The sequence below is a fragment of the Poecilia mexicana genome, unplaced genomic scaffold (genome assembly GCF_051168715.1).
Source record: "Poecilia mexicana isolate PSO_F unplaced genomic scaffold, ASM5116871v1 scaffold_3, whole genome shotgun sequence".
Classification (NCBI taxonomy): domain Eukaryota; kingdom Metazoa; phylum Chordata; class Actinopteri; order Cyprinodontiformes; family Poeciliidae; genus Poecilia; species Poecilia mexicana.
Window position 1 is genome coordinate 27,901,321 of NW_028263372.1, and position 22,157 is coordinate 27,923,477.

The 22,157-nt window shown below is 37.7% G+C and overlaps 1 protein-coding gene across 2 annotated transcripts in view; it reads left to right on the forward strand.

Annotated features, from left to right (window-relative positions):
- The first annotated feature begins 3,861 nt into the window (after nucleotides 1–3,861).
- Nucleotides 3,862–22,157, forward strand: part of LOC106920158 (synaptosomal-associated protein 25-A-like) — a 39,989-nt gene continuing 21,693 nt past the window's right edge. For both annotated transcript variants that reach the window (XM_014991016.2, XM_014991015.2), the window contains exon 1: nucleotides 3,862–3,951. The gene's annotated coding sequence lies outside the window, so the exon portion shown is untranslated. The remainder of the gene's footprint in view (nucleotides 3,952–22,157) is intronic.

The window sequence follows — 22,157 nt, forward strand, 5'->3', positions numbered from 1 at the left end:
AATTATTCAAGCTCTTTCCACTCATCAGGTGAAGGTAAAATGCAGACACTAGGTCTTTTCTGATCATTTCCCTTGTTCTCTTTACCACATTTCTCCAGCACTGAGAAATGGAACCTGTGGCTCCGTTGCCACAAGTGTTTCTCTGGACCTTTCACAATAGCACTTAGAGTTTCTGATAACACAGTGTTTCTCAACCCTGGTCCTCACCGCCCCCCTGCTCTGCATGTTTTAGATGTGCCTCTGTTCCAGAACAGCTGATTCAAATGATTGCATGACCATCAAGTGCTGCAGAAGCCTGTTAATCACCCAGAGATGCAATTCAGGTGTGTGGCAGAAGGGAACTACCTAAAACATGCAGGACAGGGGGGCGGTGAGGACCAGGGTTGAGAAACACCGATAATAAATATTATAGGTATTATTTATTATTTTTTTGGCTAAAAATAATAAATGTATAAATAAAATTGGGTTTTTTTATAGACTAGCAACTAAATTCCTGCTGAATCTTGTAAAGATTTGTGGCTCTGAACATTCTTTTTTTTTTTTTTTTTCTGGGCAAAAACGGCCCTTTGGATTGTAAAGGTTGCAGACCCCTGATCAAGCTGGAGGAGAAATCTGATCTGATTTTATCTTTGTTTTGCTTTGGAACAAAATGTGCAGTGTTTAGTGCATATCTGTACACAGAAACAAAGTAGAAGTATTGACCTAAACATAATGATCCTGAAACATTTTTTATTTATTTTTTTTATAAATGTATGTGGACAATTAGTCTTTAGCTGTTTTGGAGTGTGTTTATAAGTTAATCCTCTATCTGGCACACCAAAAGTTAGTTTGAGCTTAAAGATTGCTTTTGTTGTCAGTGTGTGCACCGTGCTGTGCATGAATGTGCCCAGGACCCAAGGACACAAATCAGTCTTCATTTAATCAATGACAATTAAGTGAGATTCATTGTGCTCATCACTAGGGAGGGATCTCTTTTTTAATGGGTTTCTTCATGGGGCCGTTAACTTCAAGAAGACGAGGCTAATCCATCAACGGCAAAAAACAGATTGGCTCAACTAACTGGATCTTCTGAGGAGGACGGTGACAGTGACAGAGGTAAGTGGAGGGATGGTGGGGTGGGGGAACGTCCTGCAGCAGTGATGAAAACACATTGTTTAAAGTCATCACACTGAAACGTCCAATTGATTTTGGCAGCAAATGGATCTCGGAGCTCGTTTCTGTATCACCATTTCCTTTCTCTTGCAATAACTTCCCCTGCCTTTTTATTTACAGGCATTCTGACCAGGCAATTCAAGCTGCTCTTTTTTTTTTATTTATTTTTTTTTATCTAGGACCCACTGTGATAAATGTGGACCAAATGATGCTGATGCTTTGGAAGATTAATGCTAAGTTTTTACCCACAACATCCCAAAATAACATTTATTTCACCTCCCACTGGAGTTCAAATAAGTTTTTAGTTATTTATTTATTTGTTACTGGTGCTATTCATATTAATTTATCAAGCAGTATATTTATTACATCACATTACCATACCCTGGTGTTAGGTGGAAGCATTATGTGGAACAATAAAGTAGGTCCACTTGATCTGCATCATAAAGACGAAGATCTGGGCTGGACACATAGAAACTGATCATAATCTAATATTCTTATCATAAAAAAATTAGACTATCATATTCAGCAACCAGCTTTTTGTTATATAATATTACAAAAACAAAAACAGCAAATAAGGAGAACAAACTCAACACTGAATTTGGTAATGAATGAATAAATGAATGAATAGCAACTTTTACCATCACGGTCATCACGGAAACAAATTTGGCATAGAGAGGAATTTCAACTTTTTTTTTTTTTCCTTTCAGAAACCAGGAATCTAAATCTACTGATTATCTACTTTAAAATGTCATCTTTTCCAGCTCCAAAAACAGTCGCATAATTATCAAGATGAAGGTTGAGGTAGTTTAAGCCTCCATAAAGAGTCCTGTGGCATGCTATAAAAGACATAATGTAATTAAATGATGTATAAAAATATAAGATTGTTTTTTTTTCACTGTGGGATGTAATGTTCACTGATCTCGTATAATGTGGGGGCTGCTGGAAGCCTTCTGTGCTGTCTAAAGCCCAGAAAAAGATGGCAACACCCTATCTTAAAACGGTTTTCTCGTCTGCTTGTTCCTGTGTGTCACTTGGATGCTATTTAAAATTCATGAATCTGATCGTATGAAGTCAAGGGCCCAAGGGGAAAACAGCTGTGCACACCCTGAGCAATCTCAGAAGGACAGGGAGGACCGTCCAGGTTCATGTTTATGGAAATGCAGACACAAGCTGCTGTAAAAATCAGCAGACATTAGCATGCTTCAACTTGCACATGAAAAGAGATGCAGCGAGATCATTGGATTGTCTGCATTTTAACGCCTCTCTTCAAATAGAAATCTTGTTGCTCTTGGATGTGATGGTGGTTAAGTGTTTTTGCAGCTCTTGCACCGAGTAAAAAAATGCACTGTGATGTTCTGAGTTGGAGTGAAAGAAAGCGAACAGATGGCAGAATATGTCCAAACTACTCTGCTTTCGAATGCACTCAGTACCTATGTGCTGAGAGTGAAATGCTGGAGTGCATATTTTTCAGAAGGCTGAGTTCAGACAAAGAGAAAGAAGGTCAAGGGTGTCAGGTGAAAGAACTGGAGAAAACTGAAAACATCGCAGTCACTTCAACACTGAATCTTAAAGCAGAGCAGCTTTTGCATGTTTCCTTTTAAAATTCCCCTTGTTAAGATTTAACTCTTTTTGTTAAAAATCAGTGCACATTTTTTACTTTTTATTTTTAACTCGGTGTGTTTAAATCCTCCTGAAATGTGTCTACTAACCTATCAGATTTAGGGTAACATACAAACATATCCAGTTTGCGTCCTGATCCTGTTTATAAATGACAAGGGAGAATCTGTTCACAGGAGGTAGAAAGCCAACATGGCTTTGAGTTGGGCTGAGATGCCCTACCTTTTATCCGCTGCCTCTGACGTCAGAGGGCGCGGCCATTTTGTGGGCAAATACAATTCAGGGAAGCAGGAAATTAGAAGTCCGGCTCTTCAGATTAAAAGTCTATTATTAATTAAGAAAGCGTAATTTTGCTGCGGGTATTGAAGTAGCATACATGTTCTTTCATAGGCATAATTGTATACTAAAACAAAAATAATGTAGAATATTTGCATGTATTATATTTTGGTAATTTTTTTTTAGATTTTGATGTGTTTCTAATTTAATTTCCATTTTCTAAATCATATAATATAGAATCTACCATTGGTAATATTATTAGTACTATTACAAATTATGAAATAAACATAAACAAACAAAAAAATAGCTCCATTAGAAATATTAACCTCAATTTTGAAGTACCTATTAAAAGTATCCATACCAGTTCCTCCTCATTTCCGAAAAAAAAGTCTTATCACAACAACAAACTTTTTATCTATTTTAAGATTTTAGGTGACAGAAGAACGTAAAGTAGTGCCCAATTGTGAAGTGGAAGAAGCCTGCAAGATAATTTCCTTTCTTATCACTAAAAGTTTGAAAAGAATGTGTAAAATTGTATTCAACTCTACAGACACAATGCGTTGTTAAACATTGAATCTGTAAATCAAATATCCCTTGTTTTGAAAATTTTCATTTGAACTCTAGTTGTATCTTTAAGACCACTGTACTGCTGGAAAGTAACTCCACATCCTCTTAAAACCCCAGTTTTTACTCGTGACTCCCGTTCTGGTTTTATTTCGCAAAGTCTAAACCGGAAGTTCCTTTGTATAAATCCGCCAGGCGTAGCGCTGTGTTAGGGAGGGGGCAGGGTAGTGTGTTTCCACGGAGGTTAGTCCTTTAAACCGAGCTTTGGAGCGGACAGACATTTTCATCCTGTCCACACTCACAGCAAAACAAGGGAAAGACGAGAGAAAGAAAGTTAAGCAGGTAAGTTTGACTCCGTCCTTTTTGCCCCTCTTAATTTTGACATTTCAATACAACCGCACCGATAAAAGTTTAAAGAAGTATTCATAGATGCGCGCTTCATAAGTTCCCCAGTGGCTGCTTGTTTAAGAGAAGGATATGTGAATTGTTGTGACAATTAATCTTTTTCGTGAGTAGTGCCGCTTCTTAAGATCTCTCCGAGATTTCTTTGTATTTCTTTTAAATTTGTTTACAGAAATGTGATTTAGTGACGCCCTAAAGGACACATTATGATATCGCTCCTTTACTGTTGTGGATCTTGTGCTTAATCCCACTTTCTGTGTGAAATTCATTGGGACTGCCTGTCTGTTGCGAGGATTGTATAGAGGTGGGGAAAGTGGATCTGGTTCAGCACCCTGGACAGCTCCGAAGTGCTCAGCTCAACTACAGGCTGCGCTGACGCGCTACAGTTAGTCAGAAAACACGCACAGAGGTACTTCACCTATGAGGTTTCCTCAAGTTAATGAAAAAAATCAATATCCCTCTAATTTCTGGTGTAAATCATGAAAGAAAAATATATCAGCTAAACAAAAAAAAATTGCCATAAGATAGCGAGTTGTCGCTTGACATGTACCTTAATTGCATGTTTTGAGTTGTTTTTAAAGGTTGCGTCATGAATGAGAAAGAGATGCTAGGGAAATGTTATTTCCCAATGATTTGTCAGTTTTGTCAGATTTAGATTAAAACTGGACAATAATGTCAGCATGTGCAGCATGCATTCACAAAGGTCTTTCTTCGTTGCGGTGTTTTTTTCGGTTATCACGTTTTAGCTGCTATGCGTTCAAGCCCTGTTTGCCATCAAGTGCCATTTGGCCACTTGGATGAAGTTTCACTGTTTGTCACCACATCTGATTCAGATCTCAAGATCCAACAGCTCATGGAGGGTGGTGAGGACAAAAGAAAGAAAAAACAAATCTGATGAAAATATGGGCTAATTGCAATCAATGTCATCAATATTCACAAGTATTAGGTAAACTGATGTCATGTTTTACCTAATGTCATGCAACACTGCAAATAATTTTGAATAATTAGCAGAATGTGCCTTTGATTTATTATTTGTTTCTACAACATTTACTGAGAGTATATGATAAACAATTGACACTATTCTTTTTTGTGGTGAAAAGTGTGATGTATGCCGATGCCACTTTATTTTTAAAGCAACCTTTTTGATGATAATTAGAGATTGGTTCAATTCTAAGAGTCAGATTCAAGTTTCTGAGTAAGCATGTTGTGAACAATAGAAATTAAATACTTTCTTTTTCCAGTAATAAACCTTCAGTGGCTGACAGAAGAAAATGCTGCACTTCTCCAAGAAAATTTTTATGGGGCAAAAAATATGGATTTAGTGACATCAGTATCTCCTGAACCTCATCCAGGGTGGAAACAGCTAATCAGAGAACTGCTGAATTAGACTAGTACGTTTTGATTTATCCAGAAAAACCCCAGAGCAGAACATTTCTTCTTTTATGGAGCTTTGATCAAGGTTGAAAAAGTAGAAAAAGCAAAACTGAAGCAGTGAATTAAGCAACATGATTCCCTAACTTATCATGGACAACAACTTTCTTTGAACATGGGTTCACGAGAGCTTCAGATAATCTTCAGCTGTAAGCAAGAACATCACAGATTTCCCTGGTTTGTTCCCGTTTCTTTCTGATGAAGACATGCAGTAGAAAGTTATCATCTCTGAAGCTGTGAAGTTATACAAGCACAGAGTTATTCTCAGCCTCACTCAGATAAATGCTGCCAATAGTTGTTCAGAACGACTTTAAACTTTTACTACTAAAAACAGCATGCTGGCCATCCCCGTTTCCTGTTCTGCGTCTGGACTCGCGGTAATGCCAGTGAGGATGTACGGCTCAGGCAGAGTGTTAAGCAGGTCAGCTGCGTATTCTGCCTTCGTTTGGCAGCCTGGTGATGTTTGTAGCCAGGAGTAAACAAGTAGATATTTCAATTAGGACAGGAAATGAACACCCACACACAGAGTAAAGAAGGAGTCCGACTTACTACCAACAGAATAGTAGCATTGATCAACAATGCTCAGCTACATTAATATACCAAAATAAACCAGTTTCATAATGTATAAAGAAAAAAAAACAGTCTGAAAGACTTTTGCTTTACTAATCCATTGAAAAATCTACATAAAAGAAGTAAAGATGATTGACGGTTGAATTTCTGAGAACAAACTTGAATTTTTGCTCTGGGATTTTGTCACCTTCCGACACACAGAAAGATATTTTGCTAAAGGAAGTTACCAAATGACTCAGAGAATGTAGTAAGCCATTTGATGTTAATGAAAGTATTAATTGTAACCAAATAAGACTGGGTGATCAGTCCTCCTCTGGCCCAGTGAGACTGAGCCTCCAGAGGAGGGGGACTTCAGGAAACACCTGAGGAAACATGGATTCTATTAATAGACTAGAGAAAGACAAAAAAAAATATTTAATCAAATCCTCATTGCAGATAAAATACAATCCCATAGCTGGAGTTATTTTTGAACAGAAAGTTAGAAGCATGGAATTATCCAGGATTTAAATAAGTCATCCAAACATAACGTTATGATAAATTGTGTATTCTGAGTTAGCAAAGCAACATAACTTATAAAATCATTCATATTTTTGGAGATTTGGTAAGACTGGTTTTAACAGGTCCAGCAAGAACATTTTGAAGAGAGCTTAGAGGAAAACAGTCATTGTAGGCGACGTATGCCGTTTGACCTGCTCTGTACACCGTAGAATATTTTCAGTTGGATTGCCAATAACATTCCCAACATTTCAAGGAGAAGCTGTAACTTTTCATCGTATTCTTTCAATTTGAAATGTTGTGACGAAGAAGAAACCAGGCTGCACATAAAACCGGCTTCCTGGTGGGAAAATTGTACCTGCTGTCATCACACATAAGAACCCCTTTACTGCCACCTCTTCCTCCTCTCCCTCCTCCAACACTCCACCAGAAAAAAAAAGGTGAGAAATTACCACCAGGCTCCAGTCCAGTACTGCTACATCTGTTAAAAATAAGCATTATGCACACAAGGACACGTTCTCCTGGCACCTTGGTGGATTGATCACACTTTCATGTTGCTCACCTGTGAGGTTCGAACATTTAAAGCTCATATTTGCAATGGATGGCCCAGTTTTTCTCAGAATAAATTTGCCAATCATTCGCCACACTTTTAATAATTTGAGACTTTCTTTTTCATATTTAAATGTTACGACACAGTGTTACACACTGACTGTTGTTTTTACATCTTTTTAACTCTGTGTTGACATGTCTGTGCATTTGGTTGCTTGGACATTATTGCAGTTCTTCTCAGTTGATCCTAAGCGTCAACAGGCAACAGTGTGAAAACGCTTCTCACAATATTTGAGTGTTTCATGTGAGTAAAATTCATACATTTGTTGAACATGAGGGATCCACACAATGCCCTCTGGTGAAAAGCCCTGCATGTTCTTCCATTTTCTTTCATTTCACACCTCTTGTACTCTGCGAGCTGAAGTGGCAGCTGTGTTCAGAGCTTTTTCTCTGTATCCAACCCCTCTTTCTTTTCACACAAACACAAATCTTCCCCCCCCCCCCTTCAATCACACACATGTACTCCAACTCTAATGCTCCCTCAGCCTGTAATTTCTAAGTTCCCTGAAATTGTGAGATGATCTCCTCTTATTGATCAGGATGAAGCGGCAGAGCCAAAGTAACCTGATTCCTTGCTTCTTGCTGTAGAAATGCTCCTGTGTTACCTTGAAGGCAAGGTTATTGACGTCAGGGCAAGAAGAACAGGCAAATGATTCCCATTTGGGAAGAATGTATTAACCTGTTTTAGACATAGATATTTTTATCATGAGAGAATCAGTGTTTGTAATGCATACAGTTGTGCTGAATAATGTGCATATTCAATATTTTTCAATAAATAGTGTAGAAAAAGTATTCTGCTTTTTACAATACATTTTTTTAAATCAAAGTCAGTTGCTTAAGATTATCAAATAAATCTTAATATCAGATAAGAATAAACTTAACAAATACAAAAAGCAGTTATTACATTATAATTTCATAAACGGGGGGAAGAAGCGATTCTAACCAACTTTAATCCCATTACATCCATCATACAATTCTGAGTAAAAGAACATCGTATTAACAGTCAAACATGGTGGTACACACACAAACAGACATTTTCTTTTTTTTTTTTTTTGTCACCTTCTGACCCGATAATTTGTCATAATTGATGAAATCATGAATTTTGTAATAAAACAACTGTAATGTTTTGGAGTGGCCTTGCCAAAATTCAGTTCTAAATGTTTAACACTGGAAAGCCCGGCAATGTTTCTGCAATAATGAGTGTCACAAATTCCTCCACGGTACTGTAAGACTCTTTTTGCCAATTATTGTAAAAGCCAGATGACAATTTTTTTCCACTAAGCAAGTTTAAGCAGAAGTTAATTAGTTTTTTCATGCAGAGTCAGGTTGATATGGACACCTTCTTCCACCCATACAAAGGAAACTTCTCATCTTTTAGCCAAACTTAATTTATAACCGATTCAGAAAACGGCAAGCATTGAACAAATGCTAAACATAAACATGTAAAAAGAGTAAAACAGAGAACAAAAATGTTACTGACATTTGTTTTGTCATCTGAAACATTTAATTGGTGCCAAGAAGAGTCACTTTTTCATTGCTCTGCCTCTCCCTTTCAAAAGAAGGTGCATGCAGATATGGATAATTGACAACCATGTAAAGAACAGCATGTTGACAGGTGTCATCTTGAATGTGTGCATGCTATAGCAGAGAGCTGCAGGTCTGTTTGTGATTGAGCTAAAGTGACCAAGAGATGGTTACGGAAAAGGGAAAAATGTTTGATAGAAAGTGAGAAGAGACTAAGAGAAAGAGTAGTTCATGGGTTATGCAAGTATTTTCATGCTTGTGTGTGTATTCTGTGTGACGACAGATTAATCCAGTGGGTTTTATCCTCTGTGAATGGGACAGTGGGACTTTGCCGTGATTATCCCTGCAGGCCTTGAATGATTGCTTTGAATCTCCTGTGCTTCCCACATTATCATGTTTGCCTGCCTGCACACAGTTCCTCCTTTCTGCTTTTTAGGTAGCATGCTGACAGACTCACTTTAATTGACCAATCATGAAATTAAAGACAGAGGCTCTTAGTGGCAACTATAAATACTTGTTTTTGTCAAAAGATATGATTAGCCTTTTGAAAATCAATTGAGGTGGCAGAAGTTAAAGTTTTCATCTGGGTGATGACTCGTCTCTTCAGAACTTTGTTTTCTGCCAGTTTCTTTAATCTGCTTGTCTTAACTATTGACTGTCTGCGGTAGCTTCCCGCCTGTCTCTCTTTTGGATTATATAACAAATAAATGCCGGAAATACAGTCTGCTCAAATGAGACAAAACATCGCTGACTGCTGGGAAACTGATGTCTGTTTTTGTTTTAGGGTCTGTAACAGTGTTAAAACTCAAACCTGGCATTTTGGGAGTTTTCATTCAGTGGGAGAACCTGTATGTCTTTGTTGCTGAGTTGTTTTTCTAAAGCTTGGAAAAGAGAATGTGTTGTTTAATTTTATTGAAGTTTAAAAAAAAACAAAACAAAACTGTGCACTCCTGTTTTGGCATGTCTAAAAAAAATCTTGAGAAGTTTTTTTTTTTTTACTAATGTAAGTTACTCCATATCTTATCTGTAATTTTCCACAGCAGATTTCTCTCTGTGTGTCCCTCCTGCCTCTCCATAGGGAACGCTTTAATTCAGGGAGGCCATATTGTCACAGCAGGCGCTGCTGTCGGCAGGAAATCGCCTTGTTCCTCTCACACTCAAACGTTGTGCTTAACCCGAGTGGAAATCAGGAAGTTTGATTTTCATACAGAGCAGTATTAAAATTAAACACTGCATATTAAAGTAGTTGGAAAAAATACTTAAATAAAATTTCTACAATTTTTAGAAACATTAGTTTGAGTTTTTTGCTCTGCACAGTAAAGTCAAAGTGGACAACCGGAAAATGTGATGCATGTTTGTATAAGTCTACAAGTCGCATGTAGTTTAATAGCTGCCGTTTCAAAACAGTGTTGTCCTAACAGACTGAAGCTATCACTTTTTGAGTTTTTCTTGACAATATTTGCAAACAACAAAAATAGTTTGTTTTTTTTGGAAGCAAGGGAAAAGTGTACAAGCCTCTAACTACTCAGCTGACAGGCAGTGTGCAGCAGCAGGTGAAGGAGGTGGAGTAATGGGTTACATGCTGCAATCGCTCCAGGATTTTCTCTAGCATCTCATGAAAAGGATTTTAAACTAGGATGGAAGTGAAATGGATCCAATAAAATGTTAATCTGTCTGTACGATGGGATTGTTTTGGACTGATCTGGAATATATATTTCTGGATGTGAATTAGTGACTTGTTTTGTCTTTCAAAGGGTTTTGTGATGTCCTTTAAGATAACATTTACTGTAAATTGGAGCTGGAGAAATACACCCAATTTGACTTTATTAAATTACATGAACTATGAAATAAAAACAAGCTTAGAAATTGATACTTTGTGTTTTGAAGGAAATGTGTAAAAGTTGCCTCGCTGCTTTAACTTTTAATATTCCAGAGAGTAAAGATTGATCATGTCAGACTATTTAATGAACTCAAGAATGTTTTATTCATTGCATTCTTACAATTTTTTTTCACATTTTTTCTGGCCATTTTGCTGTTTCAATAAATCTGCCTGTTATATGAGTAAAAGAAGCTAGTCTGAGCTTTTCTGTCTATACGACTGGAGCTGCATAATATATCATCAGTGAGGCAGAAAGTGGTGGGTGAATGGTCTGAATAGTTTAGCCCTCAGGCTCTCCTCTTGCTCTCTGCCCGGGTCAGATCTTGGTATATTTACAGAGTATAGGTCAGTAGTGTGTTTGCTCTGGGGGTTTGGTTGTTATAATTAGAAAACTGCAACATATAATAACAATTTAACCATAGAAAAAATGTTATGAACACTATGTCCCCTCTGTGTGAACCCAACTTGACATTGTAGCAACAACTGTGCAAGAAATCCTGGGATGATTTTACATGTGTAAATGAGGCATGTTAGCCTCTCTAGCCTCTCTGATGCATGGATAAAAAAAATATATCTATTGTTATAGTGTTGAACATGTTGGTGTTGTAACAAAGAGTAAGTGAAGTATGTGAAGTGTGTATTTGAATGGAGACAGTTATTGAGTTATATTCTGTGTGTGTTTATTTGGTTTGGACAATGCAATCAGTTTGAAGTAGGACTGATGGTGTAACCTACCAATGGCAATTTTGAAAATATATTATGATGGTAAAAGGAACAATATGTCTGTTTTTTTGTTTGTTTGTTTTTTTAAAAAGATCAAAGTTGCTGTAATATAAGCATTTCATACAGCAATATCAGATACATGTGGTTGAAATTTTCTCAAAGAGATTGGGATCATCACTAGTTGTTCTTCACAAAGGTATTTAAGAGTTTTTAGTACTCAAAGTGATTTACTGCTGTTTATCTAACATGAAAATCTGGGAAATGGTGAAACTGTAAAATGTTGATGTTGGTTTATCTGATGAAAATGATTCACACACCTTGAACATTGTCAATTTTTTTACATTATAACCATACGGTTTTTTGCTGTTTATCAGGATCAACCTAAAGTAGTGCTCAAAAGTAAAGAGGAGCTTTTAAGCTAAGAGACGAAGTAAAAGAAATCTCAAGCCTGTGTGTGATAAAACCAATCAAATGTTTCCATGTCATGGATGTCACTTTTCTATTTTTAGATTGGATAATCATTATATCAGTATATTTCTTTAACAATTCAGTACAAACCATCATACATGCACCATCAGAACAATTTGGAATAAACAAATCACTGCTAATGTTGGCTCAGTTTTACCCAAAAAATAATAAACCAAAAGACTCCTGTGTTGTGTTAAGTTGCTGGTCCCACCCAGTGTCTTTGTGCAGAGGCATTACCCTTCACAGAACCCTTGTTATTAATAGCCTGACATGGTGAGTCTGTGGACAATGTGACTTTCACTTAAGGGAACACAGAGGAGAAGTTAGGAAAAGCTGTCTATTCAATTTTACATTCACAGGTTGTCAGTTTTAATTCATTACTGTTCATTTTCTTTTCCATAAATTATGAGGTAATTGGCCTGCTGTACACACAGCAGGCCAAAGATTGTTCAAATAAATAATACAGTTGCTTCTTAAAACTTAAATACTATATTTATGTCTTATCCACTTCTTTTATTTCTCTTTCACGATGTCACAGCAAAGTTTCCCTTTTCACAAAGCCAGTTGCGTTAGTTCACTCTGTGCCATGCAATTGTGCTAGAAATAAATTTACATGCAGTTAGACTAAGAAGGCAGTACCAGAAAAAGCAAATACTAATTTCAACTCACGCTGTGCTTTCCGACTCATTTCTCTCTGCACCTGGAAAAGATCTGTAGAAACAGACAAGCATGAAGCAGCTTCCCTAAAAGTCACCAGATTTAGGTTAGCGCCTCTGTAGACCCATGAGAAACATGCAGCCAAACAACTGAAAACCTGACCTGGTTTCCGTCACTGTGAGATTCAGAGCAGCCACACTGTCCTGATGTCCCATTTCCTTCACAAACACTGTTTATCTGGGATGAACACGCTTCCTGATTGATAGCAGCCTTTTCATTGCAGAGGCGAGTAAGTTTATCATGACAGAATTACATTCTGCTTCAGCTAGGGATAATTAACATGGCTCCTTTCTTCCTTCCAGTCCTGCATCCCTGCCGAGCTGCAGGTGGAGTCAGCTGCAGTTGCAGCTACTCTGTAGATCAATACGGACAAATACAGCTTGAAAATGATTTTTCGGAGGACTTCCGGGAAGGCAATGGAGAAGACGGACGCATAATTTTGCTGCTCCACCAGACCCACAATAAATAGCCGACAAAGTAATGAAAATTGATAAATGAGTACTAAATTAAAAGGAAAGGGCTCAAGAGGACGGACTTCTAGTCAAAATACGGAAAAGAAGGACATGAAGGCTGGTAGAAAAGATGACATTTCGGCTGGCTCTAAGCAGCTAACGTTAGCCGAAGCTACACCGTTGAAAGCTGCAGGAGATGCTAGCGGGGAAACAGTGATGCTAGCAGAATTACGAAAACTGCGGCAGGAAAACATCGACTCATTCCGGGACCTGAAGAGCTCTCTACACCGGGTAGAATCATCCATGGAGGACTTAAAGACACGACTGGAGGGTCTGGACAGAAGACTGACTGAAGCGGAGGACAGAGTAAGTGCAACGGAAGACCGAAGCATACGGCAGGAGAGGGCACTGGGACACTTGCTCGAAAGAGAAGCTATCCTCACGGCTAAATGTGACGATATGGAAAACAGACTCCGTCGTAATAACATTAGGCTGTATGGCATTCCAGAGGGAGCGGAAAAAGAGGATATGGTAAACTTTATCACAGACCTCCTGAACACTTCTCTGGAGTTTCAAGAAGAAGTTGTCATTAAACTAGAAAGAGCTCACAGAGCATTAGGCCCAAAGCCGGCAGCTGCAGCGGCGCGCCCAAGATCCATTATAGCCCGGTTTCTGGACTTTAATGTAAAACAAAAAGTGCTATTACAAGCTTGGAAGCAAAGAAACATAAAGTACCAAGAGCACACGATCTATTTCGACCATGACTACTCATCTGACTTGCAGAAGAAAAGGAAAAAGGTCAGAGAGGTAATAAAGAAACTAAAAGAAAAGAACATCAAAGCCCAGTCACCATACCCAGCCCAGCTGAAACTCTTCATGAACGGGGGGACAAAACTCTTCCCCTCACTTTCAGCAGCACACTCTACACTGAAAGACCTCGGCATTGAATCCTCCCTGGAGGACGGAGACATACTGGAAGAGGAGCTCATACGAGTTGGATGGACAACCCAGAGAAAGAACAGGAAGAGCCAACAGCTGAACCCTGCTGAGATCAGAGCCATTATCCATGGAGACAACAGAGAGGAGCGAGCCCTTGGTCGTGAGTAAGGCTGTCAGATCCGGTCTAGAACTGGATGGAAAGTAAACAGAGACAAGAATCTGTGATGAAGAATATGAAATATTATATTTGTGGAATAAAAGAAAAAACTAGTCTGGACTTGTAAGGGAGTACCATTTATCATAAAATATTGATTTAAATAAATAGATTTAGGCTATAACATAATTGTTGGAAAATAACCTACTAAACCGTGGGGAAGGGAGAAGGAGGAAAATCGGAGGATGCAAACTTTACAACCATGGCGGTGTGAGGACACTTCAGGGACATCCTGGAGGACCATCGCCCAGGCACTTTGTGCACAACACCCGGAGAGCCTTGTCTCTCTGCCCAAAGAAGATCGGGGGTGGGGATCCCCTGAGTTTGTTTGTATGGTTCTGTTTGTGTTCACTTCATTTCAGGGGCAAACCACTGGGGTATTGGAAGTTCACAGTTGTTTTTCATGTTCAGGAAAACTTTTTTGTTTCTTTAATGTTCTGTGTCTCTCAGCAAACAGTATATTCTATGTAACCATGACTTTTGATGTTACCCCGATTATAGTTAAGTGCAACTACAAGTATGTTTATAAGGAAGGGGAAGGGAAAACTCCAAAAACCTTAAGCTACAAAAATGGATACACTAACAGTAATTACATATAATATAAATGGAGTGAACAATCCAATAAAGAGAAATAAAATTTTGACACAGCTAAAAAGGCTGAATTGTTCAATTGCAATGCTTCAGGAGACCCACCTTAATGAGACAGAACATAAAAAACTTAGAAGGGCGTGGGTAGGGCAGGTTTACAGTGCTTCATGTGAGGGGGGCAAGCGGAGAGGTGTGGCCATCCTATGTCATAGATCATTAGGCTTTGTTGTAGAGAACACATACGAAGACAAAAAAGGACGCTACATTTTGGCTGTGGGTACAATTAGAGGAGTGAGAATGTCTCTCTTAAACCTTTATGCGCCTAATGAAGATGATCCTAGGTTCTTCAAGGACATTTCAGCTCTTCTGACAGCAAAAGCTGACGGATTTATATTGGTTGGAGGGGATTTTAACTGTGTGATGAACCACAAACTGGATAAACACCCATGTGACCAGAGACCAGTGCCACAGAAGGCTAAAATTCTGCCGAGTCTGATTGAAGAAATGGGGCTAGTTGATATATGGCGTCAAAGCCACCCCAAGGAGCGTGATTATACCTTTTTCTCAAAGGTCCATGGAAGTTATTCCAGAATAGATCTATTTTTTGTTTCTAAGAGGGAGGCACATAAAGTTACAAATTGCCATATTGAACCAATAACATTATCAGACCACAGTCCAGTTGTTATGACAATAATTTTAGAGAACAATAATCAACCTAAACAGTGGAGAATGAATGTTTCACTTCTAAATTATCCAGAAATAGTTCAAAGAATTAAAAACGATTGGACTGAGTACATGGAACATAATGACAATGGGGAAGTATCAGTGTCAACTCTTTGGGAGGCTGGAAAAGCGGTGCTGAGGGGGAAGTTAATATCTTTGTCATCCCAAATCAAAAGAGAACGCAATAAAAAACAATTAGAGTTAGAAAATTACATACGACATTTGGAGGGGGAACATAAGAAGAATAATGATGAAACTACCTTAAAATCTCTTGGCGAATGCAGACAAGCACTGGATATCTTGCTGACGCACAAGGCAGAGGGGGCTTTACGGTTCGCTAATCAAAAGTATTATGAATCAGGGAATAGAGCTAGCAGGCTACTAGCATTCCAGTTGCGCAAGAAACAGGCAGATCGCACAGTGGAGAAGATAATGAATCCTTTTACGAAGAAAATGCTGTCCCATCCTAAAGACATTGCAGAAGCTTTCTCAGCTTACTATGAGAGACTTTACGATTCAGAGGAAATAGACAGTAAAACAGAGAAGATTAAGAATGTATTGGGTAAAATCAAGTTACCAAAATTAACTGAAAATGATGCCAAAGCAATGAGAGATCCAATCACAAAACAGGAAATTGAGGAGGTCATAAAACACTTAAAGAATAGTAAAGTGCCAGGCGCTGACGGATTTCCCGCAGAATTTTACAAGCATTTTAAAGCAGAGGTCACGCCATTACTACAAAGAGTATTTAATTACGCCCTCACAAATAAGGACCCCCCAAAATCTTGGTCAGAAGCAATAATATCTATAATTCCCAAAGAGGGCAAAGACCCCATAAATTGCTCGTCCTACAGACCAATAAGTTTGCTCTGCTGTGATTTAAAAATCTTAACTACAATACTGGCAAACCGAATCCAAAAATGCATCCACACAATAATTAAACCAGACCAAACAGGGTTTATAACAGGACGCTTAGGGATAAATAATATTAGGAGAACCTTAAATGTGATCTCTATGGCAAGACAAAAACAGGATTCTTCAATGCTTCTCAGCCTTGACGCTGAGAAAGCATTTGATAGGGTGGACTGGCAGTATCTAAAACACACACTGGCAGAAATGGGATTCCATAGAGACTTTATCAAATGGATTGGTGTGCTATACTCTGGACCCACATCCAAAGTACGGGTGAATGGGTGCTCCTCAAAGAAATTTGGTTTAAAAAGAGGAACTAGGCAAGGATGTCCCCTTTCGCCTCTACTATTTGCCATTAGTATCGAGCCCCTGGCAGAAATAATACGGACAGACCCCAGAATTCATGGAATAACAGCAGGTGGAGTCACCCATAAAATTTCGCTTTATGCAGATGACATTATTTTATATATTTCTAATCCTCTGAGCTCAATACCTTGGCTTATGACTTGTTTAAAAGATTTTGGAGAAATCTCAGGCTATAAAGTTAATGAAACCAAGTCAGAAGCTATGATGTTGGTGGGGAAATGGCCTACTGGTTTAGATAAAGAGGTCACTTTTAACTGGTCCAAGAGGGGATTCAAATATTTAGGGGTGATGATTACACCACAAACCTCGCAACTATTTAATGGAAACTATAGCAGATTAATCACACAAATAAAATCAGACTTGGCTAGATGGGAGATTCTCCCTCTGTCCCTCCTGGGCAGAATAGAAACAGTGAGAATGAATGTGCTCCCACGATTAATGTACCTATTCCAGGCACTCCCAATTTGGATACCTGCCTCCACTTTTAAAATTTTTGATAAAATTATTAATAACTTTATTTGGCAAAGGAGGAAACCAAGAATCAGACAGAAATTATTGTTAAGCCCAAGAGAAAAAGGTGGCCTTGGTCTGCCTAATCTGAAACTGTACTACTGGGCAGCACAACTTCGTGTTGTGGTCGAGTGGCTTGTACAGGATGAGGAGACAAACTGGATCAGTCTGGAGAACAATGCATGCCCACTGGTACCTCTTGAAGCCATTCCATTTATGGAGGGAAAAAAGTGGAAGGATTTAAAAGTTGAAAATGAGTGGATTAATTGTACATACAGAGTCTGGTCTCTGGTGAGGAAGAAATTGGGAGCACCTTTAACAATATCCCGCATAATAAAAATAGCCAAGATCATTGACTTTTTTCCAAACAAACTGGATACGGGGTTTCAGAGATGGGCACAGAAAGGGTTAATAAGAGTTAATCAGTTATTCAGTGGAGAAACTCTTAAGACGTTCGGGGAGTTACAAAATAAATATGGACTATGCTCAAAAGATTTCTATAAGTACCTACAATTAAGGGATTACCTTTTATCACACAAAGAATGGCCTACCTTGAAACAAAATACATCGCCCGTAGAAATATTTCTGATAAAATGTGTAGAGGACCATAATAAGAGGAAGATTGTATCTAATTTATATAAACATTTACAGATGCATTTCTCTGACAATTCTACAGACATAAAGCAAAAGTGGGAACTAGAAATGAATATTGTTATTGAAGATGAGGAGTGGGAGGAGATCTGTGTAAAAGGTTTTAAGATCACCCACAGCCCAGGATGGAAGGAATTTGACTGGAAATTAAAAATGAGGTTCTTCAAAACACCTTTCGGTATTTCAAGATATGACAGAAAAGCCACAAATTTGTGCTGGAGGGGCTGTAATCAGATTGGGGATCACACGCACATTTTTTGGAACTGCCCAGTGCTGATTCCATTCTGGCAGGGGGTTCAGACAGAAATCAGAAAAATATTTAAGTTTACACTACCACTGAACCCACTGCATTATATACTGGGTTTGACCTTAAGAGAAGATAAAAAGGAAGCCCAGTTATTACAGATCCTGTTACTAGTAGCAAGGAAAATGATAACTCTTTTCTGGCTAAAGCCTTTACCTCCCACCCTTCAACATTGGAAAGAAAGATTGAAGAATGTGTATATAATGGAAAAGATAACAGCAAAACTTCATGTAAAAATGGACATTTTTCTGAGTGTATGGACCCCAGCTATTTCCCATTTTGGATGGCCACATGGGTAAAGATGTCAATGGGTTAGAAAAAGATGTGTCAGCCCCCTTTGTATATTTCTCTTTCTTAATGGAATACACTGGATATGTACACCTCCCTGTCATGTGACAAGGCCTTTTGTATGGTATGTAAATTGCCGAATTGGATTTAACTGTTTGCTGACCCCTTTTTTTTTTTTTTTTTTTTTTTTTTTTTTTTTTTTTTTTTCCCTTTCTTTTTTTTTCTTTTCCCCTTTCTTTCTTTGTTTCTGTCTTTCTCCTGTGGTATTATGGAAGCCCATATATAAATGTGCATATGCATATATGTTGGATTCTCAATATTGTTAAATAAAGAATGTTCAAAAAAAAAGAAAATGATTTTTCGGAGGGTTTACAAAGAAAAAATTCACAGTTTGCATTTTTTTTTCTAGTTATGTTGACGTGTGGAAACACTCTGAACGGTTTATGTTTGAGATAGAGTTCACATGATCCCACTTAACAAGGGCCTGGTTATTTTCATCCAAACACTGATTCTTTACTGTGCAGCAGGAGCCGGACACAACTGATGTTTGTTTCACACCCGGCTGCAGGCTGCAGACAGCAATGTGAAGTTAGACAGTTGTAACTTTTCTTAAAAAGTTTCAGAAATGTAAAAAAGGTAAATTAATACAGTAATAATAATAATAATAATAATAATAAATCATGTATCAGATAACACTATTTACATACAAAAATTACTATAATTTATGCATTTTATTATGTCAACTAGCTGTAGTAACTGTAATTGCTTTATGGAAAAGACTTGAAACAATCTCTGGTTTCAGACAGTGATGCATTTCAGTAAAAAATCAATTTTTACTGTCCCTTGTTTATAGGCAATAAAATGGAGTTTAAAATAAATAAAACCATCAATTTAGAACATAGTTGAGGTTTTATCACACACTAGGACTGTAAGGCCATTTCAATGTGCCATTGTCTGTTTACATGGTGGTCAACCAGGTTGGCAGGCTCAATCAATCCAACCTTTGCTTTGCTTTTAAGAGTCTTCTTAAAGAGTCTGTGCATAACAAGCTGGTAGTAATAAAGTATTTGCCTGGCAGAGTCAGGTGTAAATAATAATGCATGTGAAAATGAACTCTTTTTACCCAAATTCACAAGGAGAGACAACAAAACGGCACGCTAAATTTGGAACTGTAGATGAGACTTTGATCTGAAATAAAACTACCACGGAATCGTTCTTTTGGCTCCTTGGCTCGCTTCTCTTCTGTATCAATTGTCTTCTTTTTTTTTTTTTTTACTGAGGGGTTATATTTTTGTTCTGAAGACTGTTGCCAAACCAGTTTAAAATTTTCAGTTCTACAGCTTTTAGGATTAATGCTATTAATATTTCGATCAATAATTCATTGTTTGCCCTTTTAGTGTCTCTAGTGTCTCTTTTACTCTATCTGCTGTTGTGCTTGGGTTTGTTGCTCATCCCTGCTCCATATCTGGCCCAGTTTCCAAGAACAAGGCAACACCAGCTGCGTTCAGCCACAAGTGGACTCACTTCTGTGCATATTTGTCAGATAGTGATGAAGAAACAAATAGAAAACATTTCAACTCAAGTCTTTCATAATATACAGTAATGCAGGCGACATATTTATAGACAGAAACGGCATGGAAAGCAGATGAAGAAGAGACAAGAAGGCAGGAGATAAAGTCGAGAGAGAGAGAGAGAGAGAGAGAGAGAGAGAGAGAGAGAGAGAGAGAGAGAGAGAGAGAGAGAGAGAGAGAGAGAGAGAGAGAGAGAGAGAGAGAGAGAGAGAGAGAGAGACTAAATCCTCTTTCCCTGCTGACTTTAATCTCTCCATGGGCTGAGCCTGGCAGTACAGTCCTTCCAGCAGCTGTCATTCAAGACAAGTGATGGCTAGCAGGGCCCAGGTGGGGGATGGGGGCACTCGGACCCTGCTGTATGTCAGCTTTTACTGCAGATGTGTGTTTGGATGTGAAGCATGTGTAGCATGTTAAAGAGGAAGGGACTTTAAGATTCAAAAAATGATGTCAAAGGGATGGCAAAAGAAAATAACACTGTGAATCTGAAATTGAAATTTGAATAAGCTTCATCAGAAATACTTGAAAATATGAAAACCTTATCCTTTTGCTGCCATTCTCTAATCTATCTTCTTACCAGTTTTGTCAGGAGTTAAAACGTTATCGCGCCACTGGATTGCTATTTTGTTTGTAGCTCTTTATTCTGTGCTGAATAGTCATTTTATACTTTTTGCACTGTATTTTAAAGATAGTGTTTTAAATAAATCTACGTTGGTAATGTATTCTCTTTACTTTGTTTATTGTTTTGGATTCTCTTCACATTTTTAGATGTCAAAATGAACATATGGTGACTACAATGAAAAACCTGCTTCTAACTAGGATTGCTGCAAACTACAGTCTTAAAGCAAATCATTATGAACTGCACAAGCTGTTTCACGACTAAAGGAGGATTTTAGTCAACTAAAAATTAGTAATGCAAATTTGTGCAAACTTGTAAAAGAAATATCCTTATTTTGGTTTTAATAAACTGAAGAATATAACTGAGAATGAAAACTGAAATCTGACTGGAAATGAGAAGAGCCTGTGCTGAGGGTGTGTGAGTTGACAGGAAGCGACGTAACGGCTAAGAGAAAATCAATCAGCATTGGATCAATAACAGCAGATCAGTGGGAGGATGCACACAGTGAGGAGCATCAGGAGATTGAGTATCTGAGAGAGCATGGTTAAAAAGAGATGACTAACAACTTGGTTTAGATTAAGCTGGACCTGAAACACGAGTGCATGTTTCACCAGATTTGACTAGTTTTGCGTGAATACAGTGATACGAGTCAGCAAAACTACCAGTAAATCATCGTTTACTACCACTTAGTTACCTTCCTCTGATAAATGTTTGGACTTGTTACTGTAATATTCTGCCTAATGTGGTTTTACTGCTACAAGTGTAACAATGCAAAGGAAAATAATGTTACAATGAGAAACCTTTACATCTACAGTCCAATAAGCTAATTCCATTACCATCACAGCATCATTACCCATAATGTGGTAATGAAGAGTTTCATTATTACGTAATTAGAAAATGATATTGCTCGATGTTTGTCATAGCTTCTCTGGCATTCATAAGTACACAATATTTAAAAAAAATTTTTATTTCCATTGCATACATTTTATGCCAGCTATCATGTATTGGCAAAAATACAGGAAAATATCAAAGATAAAATATACTTATATATACATATTGTTATACCTTTAAAAAGCATGGCAACACAAGAACTTAAAAGACAACCCTACCCCTTTGGAAACATCTGGGAATTAGATAAGAAGCAGCATATGCAGAATTAAATTGACCATAGTCTTATTATTATTTACATTAAAAGCAAACACATTATTATAGCATTTACAAAAGTTCTTGTATTCAAGTCAAAACTTCAGACAATGGTAAAAATACAAAGGCTGGATTAACAGCACCTTATAAATGACATTTCCTTTGTTTGAGCACATTAAATTGATCAATACTTAGTTAATACATAATAATTATTAAACTTGGTAGTAGGAGGAATGTGCAGTATTCCCTTAAGAACATTAACATTAATATTAGCCAGTTCTTCTACTAGTAATTTCTTCAACTTGTTAAATTCCCATTTATAAATACAACATTTTCACAATAAAAAAACATTTTGCAATTAGATTATATAGAAACAGACAGAAATTTGCATGAGTTGGATTACTAAGCACTTCATGTTTGTTGTTGCAAACTTTATTGCTTGTAGTTTATTTT